Below are 6000 nucleotides of genomic sequence, written 5' to 3'. Positions count from 1 at the left end.
ACATTTAGGCAGAGCAGGGCTGCTGCTGCAACAGGTTCCCCACTGTCCCAGCAAGGCCATCTCTCTCCAGGAGTTGCTCTCTCTCACCTCCCTCTTTCCTCTGCCCTCACCTCGTCTCTTTCACCTCCCTCTCCTCACCTCCTCTCTCTCACCTCCCTCTCCTCTTAATCATTGGGCATTTCCCCTTCTTGAATATGTTAATCGCGCACATCTTTTTTGGTCACTGATGGCCTGAGGTGGGGACAGGCATTTTGGAGTAGGGAGAGCTCTTCAGAAGCTCCTTACCTGAGTCACCTCTGGGGGACTCCTTCCCAGCCACCAGGAGTGACACCGCATCAACTCAGAACAGTGACTTACACTCTCCACACTCAACCAGGGGTCCTGGTTTGGGCCAGGATAAAGGCAATTTTCTGTCTTGTACTTTTGCTTTCAGCTAAGTCTCTTGTAAGTAGCTGCACTTGCTGAGATTAACAACAAGTTTCTCAGTCAGTGTCTGCTTCTAGGACTGATAACACTCAATATTTATAGTTACAGGTAGAGACTTGTATGCAGAACTAAGGACACTGCTCAGCTCGGAGGAACATTTTGACCTCTGGAAGGAGAAAAGGAGTAAAGAGGTCACACCTGAAACTCTCCCTTAGGGAGGAACGGACAAGATAGATGGCCAAAATTGACCTAACAGAGTATTCCATCCCATACACGTCATACTCAGTATAAATTTGAAGGATCACGAGGGTCAAGCCCCTTCCTTTCCTTCCTGCTTCTCCTTCTTCACCTGTCCCTGTTTGCTTTGGCATCCTGGGAGGATTCCATCCGTTCTGCTGCCTGTGGTCCTGATCCATGCCAGCCTGAATCTGTGTGTTCCTGCCTCCAACTCCTGACTGCTGATGACCCCAGGAGTCCAGCCTGGACTTTCCCAGGGCTGCCCTGCAGCCTCGGTGGTGATGTGAGGGTTACTGGGGGAGAGAGGGGAGGAACATAGTATTAATTTTCCTGTATATTTATATTTATTTAGTAATTTTTCCTATTTATCATTACTGTTTCATTAAAGCTGTGTAGTTTAGTTTCCAACCTCTCTCTACTTTCTTTATCAGGGAGAGGAGGGGGATTCATAGAGAGCATCTACAATTCGGTTTAATTGCTAGGCCAGTGTTAAATCGTGACACCATGCTGCTTATTGGAAGAGCACAGATTCTACTACCCTCAATAGATAAGAATACACTGCTCTTGTTTGCATTGCACAGATTTTTTAAGTCTTTCTCCAGCCTCCCTCAGGCTGGGGAGTAAAACTGCTCTGTGGTTGTTCATTTCAGTAAGTCCTAACATCCTTCCTTGTTTTTTTATGCTCTCCAGCGATTTTCAGTAGGTAAATTTCCATGTGTAGGCATTGTTCTGGCTATAGGTACAACTAACTCCCCTTTTCCTGAGTTAGCAAACAAGCATTTCAGGTGGTTCAATTAGCAATTTACAGTAACACATGTAAAATTTAAGGCTATCTTGATTTTTACAAAGTTATGCTTTCATTTTCAGTAATGCTGAACTGCCCTGAGTATCCCCCATGGGTATGAAGCAAAGTGCAAAAGCAGTTTCAGAGTGGGAATATTTTAAAACACAGATATAAATAAAGGATTTGTTTTCACACTGGACAGAAAAAAACATTGAACCTAATACTTTCTAAGATGTCTCCAATTTTGTACAGTCAAAGCAAAACTGGATATTGGGGTAATTTCTAGCATAAGCATAATTTGGAAATGTGATTTGCATTCACTTCCTCATGTATATGTTGCAATTCTCCATGACTTGCTGTACAGCACAGATTTTTGTTAAGTCAAAAACAAAACAGTGCCATACAGCTCAGATCCTCCAGATCTTTGACAAGGGAGGGACACGAGTCACAGAGCACACTTTGCCATTTTCTCTGCAGTTTCTCAGACATTTAACCACTGTGCTTTCTTGTGTGGACATTCATCCTTCCCCGTTTCAATGTTCTCTCATTTAAAACAAAGGCCATTAAGATGGAGAACATGTTTGGTCTTTGCTTGAGGAAGGAGGATCCCAGTCTGTCTTGTTGGGATCACCGTTCCAAAGAAGGCAAAATCACTGCCTGCTGGTATTAGTGTCAAAGGCACTGCAGGTTTTAAAGGAAACAAGATTTTCTACTCTGATGTGCTGTGTGTCATTCTCCACTGTTATATCTATTTTGTTTTAGAGTGATTCCCAAGAATAAAAACTCTCTTAATGCAGTGGAGCATTTGATTTCAATGTCTTGCATTAATAGGTGCCAATTCCAAAGACAAAGCAATGAACACAGATTAATTGCACTTTGTTTTCATGAGAGCATTGATTTGTTTGAAGTTAGCCCTGTCCTTATATGCTTTGTAATTTTAAAGCCTTTTTTCTTTTTTGCACGTTTTTCTTATCTAAATTCCAAAGTTGCTGCAAAGTAACTGTTGAAATACCTGGGCAGGCATGACACACTTTCCAATCCTGATTGTCTAGCATGCATTTAGGGTTCTTCTTAAATAGCTCGATTTGTTGGTTCTCTTTTAAATATTCCTCAGAATAGAAACTTGATTCTAAGGCTAGGAATATCCACAGAGATTTGTCATCAGCTACCTGACATGCTCACCCCATGCAAGCAGATCTGTTGCTGCTGCTATGAGTGAAGAATAATGACCTCACCTAACAGAGATATTATATCTTGTTTGTTAGCTCACTTATGCATGTACAGTTCAGACTAAGGCATTACTTACATTGGCAAGAGCAGCAGAAATAACTAACATAAGTCTTGCTATTGTGGAATAAAGATTCATATTTATTTCAATAGTACCATACAAGGAAAAAGTAACACACCCTGCATCATTTCTAAGGAAACAAGGCTGCTTTAAATAAGCAAATTATTCAAAGGCAGGCAGAGACCTTGCAGGAACCCAGGGTGACTGCAAACCTTTCCCTATAGCAATAGGGTAGTAGGGCAACCAGAGAAGAAAATGTTTTCACTCTCTCCAGAAGGCTCTGGCTACAGTTAATGTATTTGCTCCAAATACTTAGGTTTCATCAAATCACCATTTTTTAATGTGAAAATCACTCTGAAGGAAATGTTATGCTTTTTCCATTTCACACCATGCAACTGAAATCGTCAAGGATCTTCTCACTCAGCAATTATTTTAATCCCTCACCATATGAAATGTTTCCTGTTTAAAACAAAGTGGGCTGATAAGAAGACAGTAGAATATTAATGTGAATATAAATTAGTAGGTTAAGTGAGATATTTTCTAACAAAGGATAATTACAATTATTACAGACCTAAGTTTTATGTAATTAAGTGATAATATGAAGGTGTGTCTCCAAAGCTAGTATAGTAAAACACAAAAACTCTTTTCAAACAAGATTTTGCTTCTTTTTTCCTTGCACTTGTAACTTACCATACCCACAAGAAAAGTCTTCCAGCCTTCACACAGGCAGCACATACACAAAATTCTGGTTTATGAAGCAGAGCAATTAGAAGTTGTGGTTCCCATCTGTATTGCTCTTGTTATGCCTACAAAGCTGCTGTAACTCTCCTTTTCTGAAGAGAAATGTCAGATATCTGCCTCATGATTTCACTGCTAATGTCAGAGCAAGCTCTGAAATCTGCCTATCTTCCCTTTCCATTTTTCATTTTTCATGCAGAAGTGCAGTGCAGCTCTGAGAGAGGCATCCTCAAAAGGTGAGAGATTAAATAATGCCAAAGCACTTTTCCATCAAAAGAAATCAAGAACTCAGAAGAAAAAAATTACTCACCTTGAAAAGCAGTAAAAATCCTGTGTAGTAACTCACAGTTACAACCATATAATCTAAATGTGCTGACTATTGCCGTGAAACTATTTCAAAACATTCACTGTTCCAATAAAACAATGAAAGCTGTTGCAAAATTACAAGTAGGAAGGCCTGTAAGATAGAATAAATAGATTCTTGTTGTTTCCCATGCAATTGCATACCCCAGTACTACCATAAGCTACGTTTTGCATAGTAAAATGAAGTTTTGCATGAGCCAGGTTTTGTGTGTAGTCTCAGTGACCCTGCAGTCTCTCTCAAAGTACCATCTTGCTCAGGCTGGGTCCCATTTCTCTGGCTGTGTGCCAAGTATTCACAGCATCTGTGACTTGGGTAGACAAAAAAATTTAAAGGTGAATCATGTATGTGCTTAAGTGTATCTAATTCACAGAAAATACCAAGGGAAACATCAGAGTGATTCCCTTTTCTACATCTACACACCAGAAGAGTTCTGAAGAGTAAAACAAGAACAGACATGAAAAGTTTGGGGGACAACCATTCTGTTTTGCTTTGGCTTTTTATGCCACTGATAGTAATTACTAATATCTAAGCCCTTTGGTACCATATCGTCGCTTTAAGTTATTTCCTTCCTTAAAAATGCACACAGAGTTTTCATTGGCCATACACCATGTAGATATATTTCTTGCTGTGGTATATGATGTTATTAGAAAAAATAAAATCACCTTGAAGAACCCCTTACTTTCAGAATGGAGCCTACTGACTTTCAGGTGGCACTTAGTTTTTGCACAAATCTGTTCTGCAGCCATGGAGCAGTCTCCAAGGAAATGCTTGATTCTGCACGGCTGAGTTTTATGCTTGCTGCAAAGCAATCTGCTGTGTCTAAGGAATGAAGTCAAGCACAATGATCACCCTTAGGTTGTGGCTTAGGTGCTTAGAACTGGTGCAAAGATATGGAAGATAACTCAAAATATTCTGTGGTAGAGAGCTTAGTAAGGAACTCAGAGTAGCTTATATAGCAAAGTTTTTTGCTCCATGTCCAGATGTATTTTGCTGCTGCTGAGAAGTGATAAAAGAAAGAATTACTGAGTCTTTTCAGGTCTCAACTAAACCACAAGCCCCCAGAACTGATTTGTTGTGAATTCATTACAGTATATGATAGCAGTGAAGTCATGGGGTTGCTGTTACGTCTGTGAATAATGTGAGTATATTTAAAGGAATAGAAGCAGATTAGATTATTTAAAAGACACTGACTGTTGGAGCTGAATATGAATTTCTCCAAATGTCTTCATCTATTAACAGAGATTTTACCAGAAACACAAGGAAATACTAGTTTTGTTATGATTTACAAATGACAGAAAAATTGCTGTCTGGCAGCATAGGAGCTGATCTCCTACCCCACAAGAAAGAAAGAACGAATATTAATATTCTTCAGACCAGACTGACTGCTTCAGCTGAGCATCTTCCAATAAAGGTAGATGCAACAGCTGAACTTCTGCCCCTTCTTCCTTAGATCAGCTTTTTGTCATCTGCCAGCTGACTTTGGTAAAGTGGTGAGAGTGACAGAAAACAGTGCAGCAAGGTATAGTGGAAGCCCATCCCAGCTGCCCATCATCTTTAGGTTTTTGGGGTGAATGCAAATAGTCTTTCTGGTTGCATAAGTATTGTGTGCTCTCTGAGAAAGAGCAGCTTCTTGCTGGATTATGCAGGTGGAAGACCAGCCTGCAGAGGCTGTGGTGATACCACAGTATCACCATATATTTTAGGTTGGAAGAGACCTCCAAGATCATCCAGTCCAACCTTTGACCAACACCATGAGCTAACTACTAAACCATGTTTTTAAGGACCAGGTCCAAATGCCTTTAAAATGCCTCCAGGGATGGTGACTCCACCACTATCCTGAGCAGGCCATTCCAATGCCTGACAACCCTGCCAGTGAAAAAAATGTTTCTTAATATCTAACCTAAACCTGTCCTGGCACAGCTTCCATCCATTCCCTCTGGTCCTGTCACAGTCACTAAGGAGCAGAGGCTGTTTCCCTCCTCACTCCAACCTCCCTTGAGGCAGCTGAAGAGAGCAAGAAGGTCTTCTCTCACCTCCTCTTCTCCAGACTGAACACCCCCAGCTCCCTCAGCTGCTCCTCACAGGACTTGTGCTCCAGGCCCTTCATGAGCTTTGGTGCCCTTCTCTGGACACGCTCCAGCACTTCTGTGTCCCTCTTACAGT

The sequence above is a fragment of the Calypte anna genome, chromosome 3 (assembly GCF_003957555.1).
Source record: "Calypte anna isolate BGI_N300 chromosome 3, bCalAnn1_v1.p, whole genome shotgun sequence".
Classification (NCBI taxonomy): Eukaryota; Metazoa; Chordata; class Aves; order Apodiformes; family Trochilidae; genus Calypte; species Calypte anna.
This window is presented reverse-complemented; position numbering follows the sequence as displayed.